We start from the raw sequence: 21,675 nt of genomic DNA, 5'->3' as shown, positions 1-21,675 counted from the left end.
TCTGTCCACTGCAATTGCTCATGAAGAGCTTATGTAATGTGGAATACAGTAGTGTTGTATTTTGGATTATCTCAGTTTCAGTTACATTAGTTAGAGGCACTTAATAAATAAAATGGGCAGTGACAGAAATATAGTGTCTAGAGAAAGAAGATTTTCAGTGCTTACTCAATGAAATGTTGATAGGGTGAAAAGGTGTCGGAAATCTGAAGTGTTTCCAAAAGAACAGTACATAGCTTTAAGTGATATATGATCGAACATACATGAATTTTAAATGCTCAAGGTTCAATTTTGAACTAAAAGCAAGGCAAAGAATGAGTATATCAGGTTGTCTGGTATTCAGAATGCAAATCTCTCTTGAAAGGATAGTGCCCAATTGATTAGGCCTGTTCAGAGGTACTGACTTGGGAAAGGCTGAAGAAGCTAAAATGAGCAACTTAAAACCCAACAGAGTTAAAATTTAACCTTTAACCTGAATGAGATTCCTTAAAAACACAAAACAATGAATACCAGAAACTCCCCATTAGTTTTTAAAGGTAATTCAAAGATACCTTTCACATAATAACAGTCTTTCTGAGGGGCTTGGCAAACTGCTTTATGAATGTAAGCATAGATTGAGGATACAATTCAAATAATAAAACTTATTTTGGAAGCATAGCTTTATGTTTATGAAATATTTTTCCAACCATTTAATGTGTGTAGTTTATTCCCCTTCAGCCGTTTGCTTTCTAACTTCAATATACTTGAATATTGGTGTCTTGTACAACCAAGTAATACTACTGATTTCAGGAGAGTACTCCGACATGATCATTTTATGCTAAACTAATGACTCAACTCAATCAATGGTTTTCCTTCACTTTGTGGGAAGCAGGAACTTAAAGAAGTCAGGACTGCCTTAACACATGCTACACTCATATTAAAGAGCATAGCATTTTCCTAAGAGTTTTGGGTTTTTTTCTTTGTTTCTTCATTATTAAATGTAAACTGAATACCCACTGCTTGTGTCGAGGGAGTTTTTGGTATATAACTTTATGCATGCCTTGTAATGTGAAAGCATTTCTGAAGAGGTTTTTTTTCCTCATTAATTATTGTATTGTCTATAAATAATATTTGACTGGAACAGTATAAACAAATGCCATTCTAGCACTCAGCACCTGACTCCTATTCAAAGGATCTATTATGTTTGCATAAATATGCATATAAATATTTACAGGTAAATATATATTATTTCTTCTTACAAACTACACATTAATAGCAGTTTTGTGTTGACAGCAACTAGAAAGGAATATTTTCAGAAGTGTTTCTTGGACTAACTAGCAAAAGATTTAATTCTAGGTGACAGCTCCTAAATGGCTAAAGGTAACTACAGGACGCAATAGCTCATATCTCTGCAGTTCCATTACAGAGTGAGTACTCGGGATTCTTGAAACATTATAATCATGATAGTGCAGCTCTTAACATAAGTTAATTTGCCTTACTGAGAAGATTTATAGCTGAAAGACAGAACCGTGGAGTGATAAAATTGGCAGGTCCCAGATAGCTCACCTCATCCATCCCTCTGGTCATCCTGAGATACTTTTATTACTTTTTCTTAAGGACTTACTGTAATAGAAGTTCCCAAAGTGCCACGGGCACTTTGGCTCAGTGACTCAGTGTTAGTGTTTTGCTTACATTAGAAGCTATTCCTGGTATCTAAAATGGTTCCCACTGAAATTCAGTTTCATGTATTTCTTACTGGTTTTGCCTTACACAGTGAGAATAAATTCTTCCCTTCTTCTGTAGTAGAATTTTATGCATTCTATACTCAAACCCTAAACGCTGCCTCCCTCAACCTTCCCTGATTTAGACTACACAATCCCAGTTCTTCCCAGTATTTCCTCTCCCCAGTCGTGTTTTCTGCACCTCGTTGCTCTGCTTTGGCTTTTCTCTGCACCTCACCTGAAGGGACGTGTCTAAACCAGCAGTCGGTTTCCAGAGGAGGCCTCCCCAGTGCCGAGCAGAGCCCAAGGATTACTGCATGTTTCCTATGGGCGGTAGGAAACCTGGGCTGGGTGCTGACATGGCTGTTCCACTTCCAGTTCCAGAATTATCTCATCGGCTTGGATATCTCTGGCTGTTGCCATGTTGCAGAGAAGGCAAAATCCCTTCAGTGTTTTGGAAATCTTTCCATTGATCTGAATGGAGAAGGGATTTGGGACCTGAGTTATCCAAATCTTATGACCAGTATCCTTAACTGAACTGATATTCCAGGCAAAAAATAATAATAAATAAAACCACCCCTAGCCCCCCACCTCCAAAACCCCAGAAAGGTTTGTACACACCAGTAACACAAATCAAATATTAATGTTGAAAGAAAATAAAAAGAATATTACACTTTTAAGCACCTCAGAAGGGAAGCTGTCAGTGCAATCTTCATCTGGCCTGTCTGTGTCTGTGCGTCAGTTAGACACTCCAGCTAAGTCTTTTTTCTTTTCCAAGCCTAACACAGTGAATGAATGTTATTCAATATTTCTTTGTATTCTTCTGGCCCAATGTGTCTCTAGAACTTATTTAGAGCATACTAGCTAAACTGAAGGAAATATAAGAAGTTCATTATAGCTATTTCTGTGGTCTTTTGTGCGAGGAGTTGACATACTTTACACAAGAGGTGATTTTCACTTCACACTACCCCTGAGAGTTTGATGGGGCTATTATTCATATATTACAAACAGAGAGCCAAGGCACAGATAAACATCCATGTTGTCAAGTTTATACACTTATTTTAGATTCCCTACTTGAAACACACAAACTCCAGAATAACAACCCTAATTAGAATACTTTTCAAACATAACTGACTTCATTTGCAGCTGCGAGTGCTCAGTTTTGGAAAATCTGGCCCCATGTGACCCAGGTTGAGCAATCAGAAAATGAGTAATGCGCAGTAGTGGCTACTGGTGAAAAATTTGGTTTAAGTGAATTGCTTGGCTCAATCAAAAATGCCACTGATGCAAAGATCTGGATTCTCACAGCATTCAGTTGTCTTAATGATTAAACCATCATTTCTCTCTCAACACTTCTTTTGCTACATTTACTATACAACTTTGGACTTCTATATCTAATAAGGCAAGAAGCCACTTTGCAGCACACTCATTCACTGCATCATCCTAACTCATTTCTCAGGCACTGTTTGCTATCATACTGGAGGAAGGAGGTCCTTAGGAAAAAAAAGGAATGTAGCAGAATCAATAAAGATTACCCTAATAGGCCTGTATGGGGAAAACTAACTCCATATGTAAGGTACAATCTAGCACTGAGATCATCTAATTTCTCAATGTGTGTGTAGATCAGATTCATTTCACCCAGTTTTAGGTATCTAAATCTGAAGTAGTCTGTTAGGCTTTAGGTTTCTCTCATAGTTGGTGGGGAGAAGTCTCTCTAACCCATCCCAGCAGTCTGTTCAGGGGTGTAAAAGTCCTTGATTCTCTCCATGCACTATAAAGGCAGAGTTGTTCAAACTTAGTTGTTTGAACTTAGACACATAGTACTTACATACCCATCAACTCCCAGTTGCTCCCTCCTTTTCCCTGTTTAATTTCCTCTCTCCATCTCCATGTTTTCTCATGTCCAAGTGGCTTTGCCCAGCTCTTACCCAAAGCAGCTTCTGTCTCTAAGTTTTTGGCAAAACTCCTGAGAAACCTGTAAGCCTTCTCCTCAAGTGTCACCCCATTTCGCTGCCCTCTGAAAGTGGGGAGGAGTTCCAACACTGTTATCCTGTATAGCACGCTCCAGATCTCTATGGCATTTGGCGATGAAAACATTTGTGGATCGTGCACTTGGATCGTATGCTTCCTGAGACCTCTGAGGGTCACAGGGCCAGTTCTTTCCAGCTGTTCTCTTTCCATCTAGATGGCGAAAATCCTGCCCCTGCAAGAAAAGTAGTCTACCAGCCTATTTTCAATTCTCACATTATGGGAGCCTTACAGCAACTTTTCTTTTTTAAAAGCTATTATTTACACAGGCACAGAAATGTCTTTTCCCCTAATACCATTCTGTGCAACAGGTGAATATTTTTCTTTTTAATGCCACCAATAAAATGTACCCTTTAGCAGAAAACTGACTCGGCCGATCACACTTTTCATTTCATAAAGTTATAATCAGCTGAAATCAGGGCCAACCAAACTTATCTGTTTTGCTATACCAGCTTCAGTTAATAAATGATTATTAGAAGTGAAATACATTTGTTGCAATTATCTGTTCATAAGCTGCACTGAGACAGGAATAGATACAGAATTGATACAGAATTGATCCTAATGGAGGGTAGGGGGTTATAAGGCATTTCCTGGGGTTATGACATGTGACATGGGAACACACATGCCCTGTGGCTAATGAGGGCTGGGGGAGATGCTTGACCATAGTCCTCTCTTCCCCATTTGCTCATTAGTTAGCCTGTATCTCTGGGGAGAGGGGAGGAAGGGGAGAGAAGTACCCAAACAAACAAAGGAAATTTTAACCCCAGCTGACTGTACTATTTAAGGTTTTATAAAGCCCTTTGAAACACTAACAAGGAAGTTCCAAAGCAAATAAATACTGTTATTGTATTGAAAACGTTGCTAACTCAGTTGATAGGGCTCAGATTATGACCCAAAGCTGCCTTGGGAAACTTGACATAAGCAGCATGTTTTGTAGAAAGAATGCAAAAGCAAGAAAAGAAATTATATATATAAATGGACACAAATTCTGCATGCTCTGCTAGAGTATGTAAACAGGTGATTAAAAAGGTGTAGTTGTTCATTTAGTGTATTTTATAGCAACATTTTGCAATAAAGACACACTTACCACAAAGCAGAAACAGCTAAAGGTGCTGTAAGTCGCAGTAAAGCTGACACACTGGCACATGCAGAAATTCTATAAATTTAAGAGCTTTGCAGTACACGGCGTCCACACTATTGAATCATACTTAGAATTGAATCAGTAATAAATATCAAATCCTGTGATTTTTACAGAGCAATGAAGACAGAAGGACAGAGATAAACAACAAAATCAACTTTTCTCTTGAAGGCTGCCTTCTAAATTAATTCATAATTTTGGTAGAGACCTAAATAAAAGAGCACTTCAATAAATCAGACTGTTTTCCTTGGTTTCTTAATTCCAGTACATGTCCTCTACAAATATCTCATTAAACCCCCGTAATCCATAATGCTGTAAGTGCACTGAATCCTACTGACATCTGCCCTGTTTCATTTGTGATGGTGATTTTAGCCACCTGAGGTTACTGCAAGACCATAGTTTTGAATTGCAAATACCAATGGTTATGTTGAATGCTGTTTCAAATTTTATATAACACATAAATTTCATTATAAAGAATAGACATAAATAAAATAGGCTGATAAAGACAGTGTAAATGGGAGAAGGAACAGGTAAGTATCCCGAGTTTTGGGAAAATAAGTGAAAATATAAAAAGAGAAAATAAATATAGAGACATTCAACAGATCCTAATAAAACTGCAAGACACTCAAGTGATAAAAGCCAGGAGGAAAATCTCCCCTTAATATTTAGTTTTCAACTGGAAGTTCCAAATAATTTTTCACAGTTTTGCATAAAAGGTGTGCACACATGCACACATATCTCTCTATATAAAAATATCTTGTAAAGTCTTGCGAAGAATGCTTTAATGGTTACTATAGTAATGAAAGAACTAGACACAGTTTCATCAAATGAAAAAAAATCCTGTCATTACAGAGGAATCTGTCATAATTAAGTCATTACTTTCACTGAGAAGTTTATTAATTTTTTTTCTCAGAATCTTTTTCTATGAATAGCTGTGATTTATTTATTTTTCCTCTGAATTACTGTGGAAAAGAGAAAGTGTTTGAGAGAGTGCATGTGCCTATTCACTGTATTTTTTAAATAGTTAAAAAAGTGCCTGCAGCAGAGGATGTCAGCTCCTTTTCAAAGACTGTGTAAGTCTCAATAAAGATATCCATTGCTTCTGGGGTTTATCCTTTACAGGTGAACAAAGATCTGTACACCCTTACAGAAAGTTACATGCTTCTCCAATTCAGAAAAGCCCCATTGGATTATGTGCAATCCACTAATATTTAAGCAAAAAGCTCATGCACCACTTTTGCAACAAACTGTTTAGGATGGTATTAAGAATTCTGAATATTCAGCATTAAAATCAGGAATTTCTTGCATTTGTTACAAGAGCATTTTCTGTAGCTACCAGCTGTAGTAAATACTCTTAAACAGACCATTCCCTCCTGTGTAGAACACTTACACTTATTTATAACAATTGTGTGTCCTAAAATACACATACAGAATGTGACGGTGGACTACAACTTACTTCCAGACGATGTTGATAAAGGTTTTGGGTATGAATAGAAAACCTGCAGACTCCATTTTTCATTTAACTCATAGATCACAGTGATCAATGTCTAATGGAAAGTTTTGAGAAACAGCCAGTCCTGCTGAGGGTTATATGACTAATCAATATGTAGGAGTTTCTAAGGAATTTTAATATCCCAAGTCAAGCATCTTGCTGCAAAAATTCTTTGGAAAGTCCTGTTATTTTCACAAAGTCAACATAAATATTTGCAGGCTGCAATCAAAAAACTCAGAGGTATTGACATTTGTTTCTATCTGTAACAACTTGAACTTGTTTGGTCACTTAGTCTGTGGGCCTGAGGTAAGACATGGCAGGTTTCCTGAAAGCCAATGTAACATCTCAAATCCTTCCATTATTCATTCTAAATTGCATTTGAAACAACCTTCAAGATTTATTTCTCTGCTTGTTCTTTGACATTCCACAAAAATGTTCTTCTGAGGAAGGAGACAATTAGCACATTCCCAACACATACTACTAAACAACGTGCTCCTCTAGCCTAAACAATCTTTGAATTTAAAGTCAGATATGTTAACTAAGAATTGTTTTCTTTAACTACTTTTGTGACATACTTTATGAGTATAAAGCCACTATATCAGCTCTGAGTTGAGCTGCATATAAACCTTTCAAATTGTAACCTCTTCTTTAAGATGTTAGCAGAAATCTTTGCATGAATTACAGCTTCAGTCTGCCCAGAGGGAATCTGCTGCCCATTATGTGCTTAAACAGTTTTAAACTAATTCCATAGCCCCTAAAATACAACTGATTTTTGCAGAGCTCACCCCCCCCTTCTTTTTCTTCCATTCTAAATTGTAGTGTGGGAGCTTAACACTCAGTTACTAAATATCTCCAGACACCTTTTTGTTGTTGTTAAAAAAAAAAAAAATTCTGAGAACTGCTGAAAGTAAAAGTAACTCAAATTTGATGGCAATAATGATTTATGAGCTTTTTGGATTCACACCACACAAGTAATTTTGTAAAAATGATCTGGTTAACAAGCCCGCTGTTGAGTTTTACTATATATGTTTTCTACGTTTCTTGCAGAGGGTCAAAATTTAGGAAAAACAGATCCTATTAGCTTTATTCATACTACTGTTATACATAAAACAAAACACTGAGTAGTAAAACAAAAAAAAAAAAAGAAAAAAGAAGAGAGAAATCAAAGCTATTTATTTTTCACAATCAGTGACATTTTTGAAACATTGGAATAATAGAGCTTTAAGTGTGGGTCCAAAAATTCCCCATGAGTTGTTGTGAGTGTATTATTAGTTGATGTCCTTCTAGCTTTGAAATCTTTTGTATTTTTAATAAAAAAGCTCGAGTGCAGACACAATATACATTTATGGTAAATATAGCTTGTAGACTTACATATTTTTTGGAAAAGCTCTTGGCCTTGACTTGAAAATGAATGGTTATGGAAGTAGACAATTTGAGCAAAATGCTAAGTCTTTCCATCTCTTTCCTAGTTGGTATTGAATGGCGAACTTATTTTGGAGTGAATTAGTAGCATGATGCCATTACATAGGAATGCACAGCCTGTTAATCATCCTTTGCAAGTCTCCAAGCATTCTCTGTAAAACTATTGTTGAGAATGAAAAATTATTACTCATCTACCTTGAAGGTTTCACAGCTGTAATAAATGTAAAGTATCAGCTACTTCATTTCTAGGGGAATTATTTTGTGCTTCCTGCAATTTCTTCAAAATGAACAAAGTTATAAAGAATCCAGATAATAATGAATTGCACATTTTAGCTCAGATTGTCCTACTAAATTCCACCACTTCATAAATAACAAATTAAAGAGCTGGAATTGTAAGGAATTAAACAGGCAACAGTATTTCTGCCTCTTTACTAAGTTTCTTTCATTCTGTGGCAGTGAATCAGTGACTGACAACCAACACATCTATATTGCCTGTTGAGAAATAATATAGATATTGAACATTTTTAATGTGAGTTCCCTTTTCAAGGGTCAATGTAACCAATGCAGGATGAACTGTTTTATCACCAGTAATAAGATGCCAGATTCACAGATCAGTTCTTGAGGTAGAAGTTGTTTAACTGACAGTAAAACCAAAAGTTTCAATAGATCAGCACCTCTTTCTTGGCTAATTTTTACTGTAATGTTTGCCAAAACATTCAGTTATCTAGGAGAATGTTGGCTCTGCTCTGTCCCCAGTATGAGATGTTGCTCCCATTAAACTCAAGTTGAATTGGGGCCTTGTGTTTAATTATAGAACCTGTATGACCAAGTGAAATTCATCCTGCAAATAGATAAAAGTCCCTCCTGTAGACCTCAGTTTGTCTCATTGACATTTTTCTACTATGTAATTTCTTGCCAGTCTAATATGTACTGCCACTAGCTTTACAGCATTATTACCAATTAACATGACACTCACAGCGTGTCTGCCTCTTCAATTCACTGAGTTTCTGAACGAATAATAGTGGTAGGTTATAGCTGGCCAAATACTGAAGAAAGAGTTTTCAGGAATATTCATTTGACTTCAAGGTAGCTGTTTTTTTCACCTATCCCTAGTCAGAAAAATATTCTAAAAAAATGTATTTAATTAAAAAGGAAAAAATAAAGGGTGATAAATTTCAGCTGAAAATTAAGAATTTTTAATCTAAGGTTTTAGTTTAAAACAGTTGTGCACTAGTAACTCCATGACTATATTCTCCTGTCACATAATTTTCAATCAGATGACATGTCCCACAATGTATCACAGGATTTTCCCCTTACTGAGACAGTATTGTTAATAGATTTTGCCATAGTGAACAATTCAGAGAAGGGAATGGAGATCTGACACAATTACAGTTCCATAAAACACTATGGTGACACTTCTGAAATAATTCATTTCTAAATCAAAAATCACCTAGTTTTCCAGTACTGGCTATTCTAATTTAAAAAAAAGAAAAAGAAAAAAAGAAACCATTTTCCACAGAAATTTTGTTAGCACACAGAGATATGTTCTTATGTCTTTTGGTAACTGAGAATGTAACAGATATACATGTCCATTTTCATTAATTTTATAAATGGAATTTTCATCATAAAAGAGCATCCGTTAATGTATTTATTATTTTCTATTTTAAACATGTTATTTTTTTAAAAAATAGAAGTGAGGGTAGCAGTAATAGTAATGCATAGCTTTCACAAGTGCCAGTAGCAGAAATCATGAGTAACCAAGGCTATCATGGAACTGACCTGTTGATCAATTAGCCATAAGCTTAAATGATTCTTCTACATGACTTACCAATAACAAAAACATCAGCAGAATTAAAGATTGTCCTAACTGATTGTGAACTGACACAAAGATTACATTTTTCAGTACAGCATTTCACTGCGACACATAATCACCCATTCTGTAGCAGATACAGAAAAATAAATAATTTGGTTAATGTGCAGAAAAGACAGGAGTGTTAGGATCAAAAAATCATAATTTTGCCATCTATGCTTGCTGTCTGTTCAATACCCACTTTATAGGAGGATTCCCCTGGTATTTCATGCTCATCATGCAATTACTGCACCTGGAAAATGGATATGAAAAAGAGAATTTCATGCCCATTGTGATTATATTTTGTAGTTTGAAGCAGGATGCACAGTGGGAGTCAGCGAGTGGAAGGAAAGTTGAGAAGCTGCTATTTCTTCCAAAAGCAATAGAAAGGCACTGGATTAAAAAGTTACAGAGGCTGTGGCAGAAGAAGGGAAAAGCTCATGCATTTCTACTAACAGACTCCGAGGACTGCTATAATACTGAGATAATAGACACAAGCTATTGGGAATATGTTGTAATCACAAGACCTGCTCATTAAAATCCATTAAACCTTTTGTACTTTTCTTTATCTATCAATAATGCAAATTACATTTGCTTTTCAAGTAGGACTGCCCTGAGTACACTGCTTTGCCTACTTGTCATCTTTAAATATACATCACCAAAAATCCTAGGTGAAAGAGTCCATAACTGGAATTGTCAAATTGAATAAAACTACATGCAGTTATTTAATTGTTATGTCTGGGCCCAGATACTGTATAGAATTCATATAGATTATTCTGGCAGGAAAAGAGTTGATTAAAATATTGCAGAGTTGTTTCTACTTCTCGACATATTTAATGACATATTGTCAAGATAAGATCTAATAGAAAATGTCCATTACATTAACAGCTTATCTTCTGGCAAATTAAAAAAAGAAGGTGCTAATAAAGAACTTTTAAGAAAGATCTTCATTTGTCTTACAGCTGACCACAAAACATCTCCTTTTAAATTTTATACAGTTTCAGCTTACTGTACAAGACAACAACGTTTGGATTACTAAGATTTTCCTGTGAGAACTCTAACCGCAAGATACCAAAGCCTTTTGCCTATTTCTGGCCAAAGAAATCTGACTTGTCTTTTGCATATTGGCTGAGACCACAATAAATCAGCTTGTCTTTCTCAGCCCTTCAGAATAGACTTGTTTCATCATTCAGGCAATCAGTTTGGAGAATGAATAGGGAATTAAATCATAATCTTTCTTTTTTCTGGGAGAACACTCTAACTACTCAGATTTTGTACAGAAGGGACTTCATCACTACCATAGCAATTTTCTGTGTATATGGAATCTACATAAGCATAAGTTCTGGGTTTTCTCTTAAGGCCTGAAAACCTTATGATGTAACATGTTTGACTGGCAGTGGTTAACTCCACCTGATATAGAGTCCTGTTTTAGAGTATTAGAGACGAGAATTTTGAGCTTCTATTTTCAAAAACAAAAACTTGATGAATCACGTAATTGTTAAGAAGCAAAACTTTTTTTTTTATAGTAATTGTAAGGCCTTTAGTGAAGAAGACGACAAAAGTCAGATGTATTGAAAAATGCCTCCTCTCTTTACAAAAGGTGTCAGTGGCCAGGGTTAGACCACAGATGATGGGATAGGATCACCACTAAGGCCAGTTACAATCTTCATGCTTCAGATCTCTGTTTTCAGGTTGACTTAAACGTGAATATGGTCTTAGCAAGCATGGCCACAAAGATGACCCTTCCTTAGTGCTGGTAACCAGAGCATCATTATTTCTAAGGGATCCTGAGCCCTGAGCATTTCCATGAGGGGACAGTGGGTTGGGAATAATGGAGTGTGGGAAGCAAGAAGATCCAAAATTCCCGAGAGTGTTACTTTTGCACTATTTTTGTTTGCTTTTCAGAGTGAACTGACTGTCTTTGGAATACGTCAGCTAGTTTCAGGTCCAGAATTCACAGTATTTTGCAAACTCTCCAGCTTGGAAGACCTCAGAAACACTAGGCCTGATCCCTTTCTCATGACATCAGCTTTGCTGATGGACTCATGGCCTCCATCTGAGTAACACTGCTTTTTTAACAAGAATGGGATAGAGGAGATTCAAGTCACTGTTTCAGATAAAAACCTCAACTTCTGGCTAACACCAGAATTGCTACAACTTCTTAAGGATGGATAGATGTCTGAGCAAGAGCATACATGTCTGAGCAAGAGCAGTTAATTTCTGACCAGGACAAAGTATACTTGTAAAATGAAGTGCCATACACGTCACATATATCACATCCGCAGAACTGCAAATCTTTACTTTCGGATGCTTCTTCCATTCATAGTAAAAGTTGTTTGTTGTTTTAAGTGGTACTTTACAGATTTGCAAACTTTTCTTTTTTTTACTAGCCTCTCCATCCTTAATATTTTTGGCATACTGAGGTTGAACCAGGACAAAAGTGTGCTTCACTGGACTTTGGGCCAATACTGGTTTTTCTGTAGCTACTGTTAAGTTAGAAAATGCCATTTTTAATTCTGTGAATTTCAAGGTGTAGGACATTGAAGGCAAGGCACTTGGAGCCAGCCTGTTCCAAAGCTCACCAAAATCACTGGAAAGAGGTTTTCACTCAGGCCCTTTTATTCACCTAATTCTAACACAAGTATAATCCCCTTGATTTTTAAGACGCTGTCGAAATGTTTAAAATTAGGTTTGTGCTTACTCAGTTGAGGCCTATGAAGGCAGAACACATATACTGGAAGGAATTTTTCCATTAACATCAAACATTTTTTGCATCCCCCCCTCTATAAAAAGGAAAGGAAGAAAAGAATTGAGTAACGCTTAGTCTGACTTTCCTCCTGTGGTTTGCTTTGTTTTTCAGAGACATTCCAGAAATGTATTCCAGATGTTTTCAAATCCTTGTAACTTATTTTCCATACTATATATAACTTTTTCTACCATATCTGTTCTCTCTCTCCCTTTCTTTCACTGGTTGCTGTCTCTCTATCTTTTTCTCTTTGTTGTCTTAATATTTTTTTTACTCCATGTTCCAGATGAGTTCAGTTGTATTGTTTCAGAGGTCCTGCTTGGAAACATGCATTATCTGCTAGAAGACATACTGTTGCACACACTAATATCTCTTGCTTTGTGAAGTTCTTAATTAAATAATAACATTTAGTTGCATTAGCTGGATTTTAACAATTGTAAAGGATATCAACTTCTTACTCTTAAAACAATAAATAGGCTTTTCAATATTAAATTGGCATTGCATTTAGGCACACATGCTGTCTGATAAAACAGAAATTACAGTCTTATCCAGACTCGCAACGTAAAGTGTGTCTAAAAAAGTGTCTCCTTTGTCTAGCTAATTATAAATCCATTGCTTAATAATTCTTTCCATAAAGGTTGCTTTGGCATTATTTAGCAATTTTGTTGTTGGAAAATGTTGCTGTCATGAAACAGAAAGTGGCTGTCAAGCCCTCTGAAGGAGAAAGTAATTTTAATGAAGCCCAGGATATTCTTCCAATCACTCAGATGAACTTGGTCAACATTCCTTTCTCCACATGAACTAAACACGTGAAATTTCACCCTTCTCCTCAGGAGCTGCTGCTTGGCAATGATGTTTATTCACTCCTTCCTGAGGTTACAGTTCTGCTCCGCGGAGTTGATGGGAAACTGCCACTCTCCAGTGTTATTGCTGGAAGAAAAGCGTATGGGAACGGGCCAGAGCTCCACTGGGGGTTCCAGATGCTCACTGAGAAGAAACAGATTTTTCACAGCCCCAGAGTACCTACTCAGGACTTGTTAAAACTCTCTTTATTTAGGGTGGTGATATTTTTTCTTGGTTGACTAAGTAAAAATAGCTCACAGCAGTACTTACAACAATATCTGAGCTCCCTTTTTATTTAAAAGGCAGAGAGCCAAACCTAATACGGTGGAAATCAGAGCAACATTGACTTACATCAACCAGGGATCCTGCCTATCACATTCTAACAAACGCAGATGGCAAATGTTCATCGTAGGCATATTTTTAAAAGCTTTAAAAAAAAATAGAAGTATTCACATCATCAAGCTTTTTCCTGCAGCTGAGAACTACCTGAACCGTGAATACAGATCTAAGTAGTACTCCAAATGACATGACTCATTAGTGAGGGGTCTGAGTTTTTGAAAGTCAGAGGGCTTTTTGCCGTTGTTCACAATGTGCTTATCGTGTCAGAGAGGAAAATGATGCAGATTGGATCTGAACTTCCACCAAGTTTGAGGTTCTTTGGGATTTAATTATTATTAGTTATTTTATCACAATGGCTCATGGAGGGCTCATCTGAGATCACAAATCCACTGTAGTAGTTCTTGTACACACATGGAGCGCTCTGTTCCTAAGAGCTTCAAAACAGTTAAAAAAGAAAAAGAAAAAAACACAAAAACCCCACAAACAAAAAAAAAACCTCCCCCAAACCATAGAGAAGTATTTTCCCCATTTTACAGGTGAAAAACTCAGATAGTTATTTGCCAAAGCCTAAGAGAAGACTGTGGGAGAACTGAAAATTCTGTTTTATCTAGCTCTTTAATCACAAAAAACTCCTTTATATTCTAATTTAACCCCACTCTTTTTTGCAATCCAGAAAGGAACACTCGATTATGAAATGAATCAATCCTGAGCAGTTTCAAAGTAGAATAGCTTTGCCATGACTTGTCTAAGGCATAGTAAATACGATTCTGTAAGGAATAGTACACCACTCTGGAAGCGTGCCACCATTATGAGTTTACTTCTGAAATAAAGAAACAAGTTGTCTTTGTTCTAGGATTGAAATGTTCAAATATCAGAGCCAACATTTGTAATGTTTGGAAGGAGAGGGAGGAGAAGGGAGAGAAGGGAAGAAGAGCTTTATTTTGCAAATTCTGTTCAAATTGAGAGTTCCAGAAAACAAGAGAAAAGAGTGCTTAGGTGGTAGACAGGATGTACCATGAATAACAATGTATCCTGTGGATATTTACTACCAAATGATGTTTAACTGAAAGGAAAGTGGGAGTCACCACGGCAAGCAATTCCCATCCGATTTCTTAGCATGTAAATCAGGAGCACAGAAAGGCCATTTATGGGAGTCTCACCGAAACAATGGCTTTCCCGGTGCCAAGTGGTGACATCACGCTTCACAAAGGAGAAGGAAGAGGACTGTAAGTGCAGGCTGCCTTGCCAAGAGCTTTGTTTTGTTTCCACAGAAAGGAAAAAAAAAAAAAAAAGGGGGGGGGGGGGAAGCAAAGTAGCAATTTTTCTCAAGCATATAACATTACACACAGAGGGAAAAAAAAACCCCACCTACTTTCAAAGAACTTGCCATGTGACTAATGGAACGTACTTTGCAGGTCTTTACTGTGATTTGAATAGCACTTGTGAAAAATCAAAACTAATTTTACACTTACGGTATCCAAGCAAACTGAAAGCAAACACAAACACATGCACACTCACACATGCACAAACACACCCGAAGAGATGACCCTAAGACATTCTCTTTGTGAACTGTGGTGTTGAGCTTTTCCAAACTTTAATGCTAACTCCAGCTGTATTTTGCAGACAGCTAAATTCTGAAACATTATTCCTCTTGAAGTAAACTAATAAGCAAATAAACAAGAAGTTTGGTGTTTGTCTTCTAAGAAACTTGGAATTGTTAGTTTACTGTATAAAGCTCAAGATCTTGAATAAATCATGTATTAACAGCACCTATCTCCTAATTAGGATGGGGTCTTAATAGCTTTTAGCCTCAGGAATGTCAGAAAACAGACCTTTTTTTTTTCTTTCTGATTCTTACAAATAGTACAAATAAATTAAACCATTGGAACAGCTAAAAAGAACTGGAAACTTTCAAGGCTTCTGATTCATAGAAATAAAAAAATAAAAAAAGTTTTGTTATTAAATTTTACAAGAGCCAGCACTTCTCTCCTCCTTTTCTGTTATGTGGTGTCTTATGTAATGTTATAACATATTAGGAAATCCCACAGTAATGATTTTCTGTGCCATATACATGACATTTTAATTCATAAGAGTGTAAATGATTACTATAGACTGTATATTGTGCTGATAACTAATAGTTTTGGTAGGGAGGGAACATGTATGTTTTTCCTAAAGACATACATTTGGTACCACATGGTTTTAAAAAGCCTGATTCCATTTATAACTTGAATAGTGCTGACAATACAGATGTAGCAAAGACCCCTTATGTCCCAAACATTAAAGCATTATACAGACCTTCACTGTGTTTGCTGAGGTTCCATTCCCAGCCAGAGCCTGGGGTAAAAAGAGCAAAAATGAAATTAAACACACACAAAAGTGTATCAGAATGTTTCACAAGTGAGATTTCTTTTAGTGTCTATTAACAGAAAATGAAAGTACTGACTTAAAAAAAAACAAACAAAAGAACTTTTGTTCAAAGCCTCCTCTGGTTAAAGAAAGCTGATACTCAGGGAGAGATCCAAAATTGCACTTAATGAGCAAAAGTGCAACTCTGGTGGAACTTATATGTCTTCATTTTGTAGAGAGACACATCCAAAATCATCCTTCCTGATCCACTTTAGGGTTTGAGAGGTCATCGGTGCTCACACATCCTTAAGTACCTCCATTTCTGCTATTACTTTTACACAGAAGTCCTAATGACTTGGGGTAAGAGCGAAACATATTCCTGCAATCATTGATTTGGTAGATGTGCTTAATACATGCCTAAAATGCAAAGACATTACTGAGTTTGAGTCAGAGGACTTAAGAAGAAGGCTGTGCTACCTATTTAAATAGATCATAGAATCATAGAATCATTTCGGTTGGAAAAGACCTTCAAGATCATCAAGTCCAACCATTAACCATGCCCCCTAAACCATGCCCTGGAGTACCCTGTCCACTCGCTTTTTGAACACCTCCAGGGATGGTGAATCAACCACTTCCCTGGGCAGCCCATTCCAATGTTTGACAACCCTCTCAGTAAAAAAATTTTTCCTAATATCTAACCTAAATCTCCCTTGCCTCAACTTGAGGCCATTTCCTCTTGTCCTATCTCCAGCCACCTGACAGAAGAGACCAACACCCACCTCACTACAACCCCCTTTCAGGTAGTTGTAGAGAGCGATAAGGTCTCCCCTCAGCCTCCTCTTTTCTAGACTGAACAACCCCAGATCCCTCAGCCGCTCCTCATAAGACACGTGCTCAAGGCCCCTCACCAACTTGGTTGCCCTTCTCTGGAAACGCTCAAGCAGCTCAATGTCTTTGCTGTAGTGAGGGGCCCAAAACTGAACACAGTACTCGAGGTGCGGCCTCACCAGTGCCGATACAGGGGAACAACCACCTCCCTGCTCCTGCTGGCCACACTGTTCCTGATACAGGCCAGGATGCGATTGGCCTTCTTGGCCACCTGGGCACACTGCTGGCTCATATTCAGCCGGCTGTCAACCAGCACCCCCAGGTCTTTCTCTGCCAGGCAGCTTTCCAGCCACTCTTCCCCAAGCCTGGAGCGCTGCATGGGGTTGCCGTGACTGAAGCGCAGGACCCGGCACTTGGCCGTGTTAAACTTCATACAATTGGCCTCAGCCCATCGATCCAGCCTGTCCAGATCTCTTTGTAGAGCCTCCCTACCCTCAAGCAGATCGACCCTGCCTCCCAACTTGGTGTCGTCTGCAAACTTGCTGAGGGTGCACTCGATCCCCTCATCCAAATCATCAATAAAGATATTAAACAGAACAGGGCCCAACACCGAGCCCTGGGGAACACCACTCGTGACCCGCCGCCAACTGGATTTCACCCCATTCACCACTACCCTCTGGGCTCGGCCATCCAGCCAGTTTTTCACCCAGTGAATAGTGCACTTATCCAGGCCACAAGACGCCAGCTTCTCAAGGAATATGCCATGAGAGACAGTGTCAAAGGCCTTGCTGAAGTCTAGGAAAATAACATCGACAGCCTTTCCCTCATCCACTAGGCGGGTCACCTGGTCATAGAAGGAGATCAGGTTGGTCAAGCAGGACCTGACTTTTGTAAACCCATGCTGACTGGGCCTGATCCCCCTCTTATCCTGGAGCTGCCGTGTGAGTGCTCTCAAGACAAACCATTCCATAATGTTTCCCGGTACCGAGGTCAGGCTGACAGGCCTGTAGTTCCCCAGATCCTCCCTCCGACCCTTCTTATAAATGGGAGTCACATTGGCAAGCCTCCAGTCCTCTGGGACCTCCCCTGTTGACCAGGAACGCTGACAGATGATAGAGAGTGGCTTGGCAAGGACCTCTGCCAGTTCCCTCAGTACTCTTGGATGGATCCCATCAGGTCCCATAGACTTGTGAGTGTCCAGATGGCGTAACAGGTCCCTAACTAATTCCTCCTGGATTAAGGGGGGTATGTTATGCTCTTCATCCTTACCTTCCAGCTCATGAGGTGGAGTACCCTGAGGATGATTGGACTCACTATTAAAGACTGAGGCAAAGAAGGCATTAAGTACCTTGGCCTTTTCCTCATCACTGGTTGCTACGTTCCCTTCTGTATCCATTAAAGGATAGATATTCTCCTTGGGATTCTTTTTACTGTTAACATATTTGTAAAAACATTTTTTGTTGTCTCTTATGATAGTGGCCAGATTTAGTTCTAGCTGAGCTTTCGCCTTTCTAATTTTCTCTCTGTATGATCTAACAAGATCCCTGTACTCCTCCCAAGTTGCCCGCCCTTTCCTCCAGAGATTATAAACTCTCCTTTTTTTCTTAAGTCCTAGCAAAAGCTCCCCATTCAGCCAGGCCGGTCATTTTCCTCGGCGGTTTGACTTGCGGCACATGGGAATAGCCTGGTCCTGAGCCATTAAGATTTCCTTTTTAAAGAATGTCCATCCCTCCTGGACCCCTTTGCCCTTCAGGACCGTCTCCCAAGGGACTCTCTCAACCAGTGCCTTGAAGAGGCCAAAGTTAGCCCTCCGGAAGTCCATAGTGGTGGTTTTGCTGACCACCTTCTTTGCCTCACCAAGAATTGAAAATTCTACCATTTCATGGTCACTAAGCCCAAGATGGCCTCCAACCATCACACCTCCCACCAGTCCTTCCCTGTTCGTAAACAACAGGTCTAGCAAGGCTCCTCCCCTGGTTGGGTCACCCACCAGCTGTGTCAAGAAGTTATCTTCCACACACTCCAGGAACCTCCTAGATTGTTTACTCACTGCTGTGTTGTATTTCCAGCAGATGTCTGGAAAGTTAAAGTCCCCCACAAGGACAAGGGCACACAATTCTGAGACTACTGCCAGCCGCTTGTAGAACGATTCATCCGTCTCTTCAACCTGGTCAGGCGGTCTATAACAGACTCCCAGCACAATATCTGTCTTATTGGCTTTCCCTCTCATCCTCACCCATAAGCACTCCACCTTGTCATCAGAATCGTGTAGCTCTGAACAGTCAAAACATTCCCTAACATAAAGAGGCACCCCACCACCTCTTCTACCTTGCCTGTCCCTTCTGAAGAGCTTGTAGCCATCCATTGCAGCACTCCAGTCATGGGAGTCATCCCACCATGTTTCCATGATGGCGACTAAGTCATATCTATCCTGCTGCACAATGGCTTCCAGCTCCTCCTGTTTATTGCCCATGCTGCGTGCGTTGGCATAGATGCATTTGAGCTGGGTCATCGAATCCACCCCTAACATCGGCACGCTGCCCCCAGGCTCATCTCTGGTGCACCTAGTTTTATCCCTTGCCCCCTTCGAACCTAGTTTAAAGCCCTTTCTATGAGCCCTGCCATCTCACGAGCAAGGATTCTCTTACCCCTTTGAGACAGCTGGACACCATCTGTCGCTAGCAAGCCCGGTGCTGTGTAAGATTTTGGCCTGCGGGTTAAAGCACCTAGGACAATCATGTGTAATAGCTGAACTTGTATCTCCCACATCTCAGGATAAATCTCCAGCTACCAGGCTAGGCGAAATGAAAGATCTCCTAAGCCTCTATCTTCCTGTTGAACCTGGGTTGTGCAGCAAGGAGAGGGCAATCATGGTGGGGCATGATGTTGGAGCTTGGTGGTTAGACTTGAGATTTCAGTAGGAATTTTGGTCTCTGCTCCAAGGACAATTCATGTGCTTTTCCTTTAGCAGCCAGGGGATAAGAAGCAGAAAACACTGTCACAAACAGTTAAGCAATTAATCACCAACACTATGTCACCATCAGCCTTCTGGTCCTAAAGACTATGGATATGATTTATCATTGTTCTGAGAGCAGCAAAGGCCCTTTTGATAAAAAATATACACCCATATTTCTGAAACCCCATTGTTAGCTAAAACAAACCATATTATAATTGCCTGAAGAGCCTTCCACATTCCATACTTTCCTCAGAGAGTAAGTAGCCTTTTTCAGATACAATTGTATGATCTGCAAATCGATAATAAACCTGGGAAGAGTTGGTAGAACACCTGGTAAAGCACTCGGTAAAATGGTGGTGAGGAAGTATACATCAGTAGAATCTTTCTAAAATGCCTGGTCTCCAAACATAACCTGCATTACTAGAACTAAAGATGAACATAGGAGGTGGGGAATAAAGATTTTAGGAAACTGCGAGAATAGCAGTATCATCAGATTAATGGATAGCCTTCATAATTAGATGGGATTTACATTGAAGGCCTTATGGTGATCATCTTTAGATCTTACAGAAAATATATAAGTAAAAGTGATTGATTATTTTAAAAAAAGAGGTGAATTTTTATAGTAGGATCAAGGAAACAACACAACAGACAAAATAACCCAGGCTCAAGTCGCTACACTGGAAAAGTGGCTACCAGGAGCAATGTAAGCCTAGATTTGACTTTAGTGGATTAAAAATCAGCACAAAAGTGTAAACAGAAAAACTACTCTGAATTTACCCACAATTATTTTCTGAATTTTACTGCAAAATTCGACAGAAACACCCTGAATACAGAAGACTTTTTCATTAAACATGGCACAACTGAAATTATGATGTCTGATGGGAAACAACAGTTTAGCTGTGAGTTTAAATAGTTTTCAGGGAAGCAGAGGCTCTGCTATACCACCTCAAGTTACCACTATGGCCGTTCTAATGACTTAGTAGAAAATAGTGTTAAACAAATACCTTGTCAAAAGATTCAAAATCAAACTCAGAGCCATATTCAGTGATGTTAAATTGGTGAACAGCAGCAATGAATCCAGAATTGAGACTTGTTGGTATTTTATTCAGTCTCAACCTGGAAAAATAATGTCAAAAGTCTTAGAAATTGATGTTACTCCCTCTGGGGACTTTCAGATTTATGAAAAGACAAACAAAGCAATGTAAAATGATCCATTTAATGAGCGGTCCTAGGAGTTAGCCATCCAGGGGAAATAACATGCATGTCTCCAGTGGAGAGCAATAATATTTTAAACAGTGGTATCCTAAGATGCCTCCAGTCACGTGGCAGTATCACTTTAGACATACAAAATGAACACATGGGTGACAGCCTTTTCCACATCTCCAAGAAAAGAGAGAGAAACAAAATGCCTAGGTTTGAGTTATTTTGTTGTGCTTTGGGTTTCCCCCCCCCAAGAAGGTCTCAGACAGCAACTATAGCAGATTGAGATGGCTGAGCATCAGAGCATGATACAACCAGAACTAATGGATTTGTCATTCTCTGATGACAGTAGTCTTGAAAGAAGGCAGGCCTATAAAATAACACTGGGAAGCTTAACAGTTTGCGTACATTGCAGATAAACTAGTGAGAAATGTATATGTGTTTATGTGTACTAAAAGTTTTCTATCATCTTGTTTATTGTTAATTGCTATTATTATTACTCTATTATTATGACAAAGGAAGATGCATGCAGCTATACCTTTAAGATGTTCTGGGATAAAACATTTAATACCGGTTGTTATGACATGTGGAGATGTATGCAATGCAGAGCAGTTAAAATTTACACATCGAATATAACAAACCCCTGTCAGGTTCCTTGGCTGTGAATGATTTTTGAATAACAAAATGTGGGTGAGATAATTTCAGATTTGAACCTGCTGTGATATCTCAAGTTCCCATGTATATTCTCCCACCATCTCTATTCATGAAGAAACCAGCATTTTTGAAATAGC

The sequence above is a fragment of the Harpia harpyja genome, chromosome 1, assembly GCF_026419915.1.
Source record: "Harpia harpyja isolate bHarHar1 chromosome 1, bHarHar1 primary haplotype, whole genome shotgun sequence".
Classification (NCBI taxonomy): Eukaryota; Metazoa; Chordata; class Aves; order Accipitriformes; family Accipitridae; genus Harpia; species Harpia harpyja.
This window is presented reverse-complemented; position numbering follows the sequence as displayed.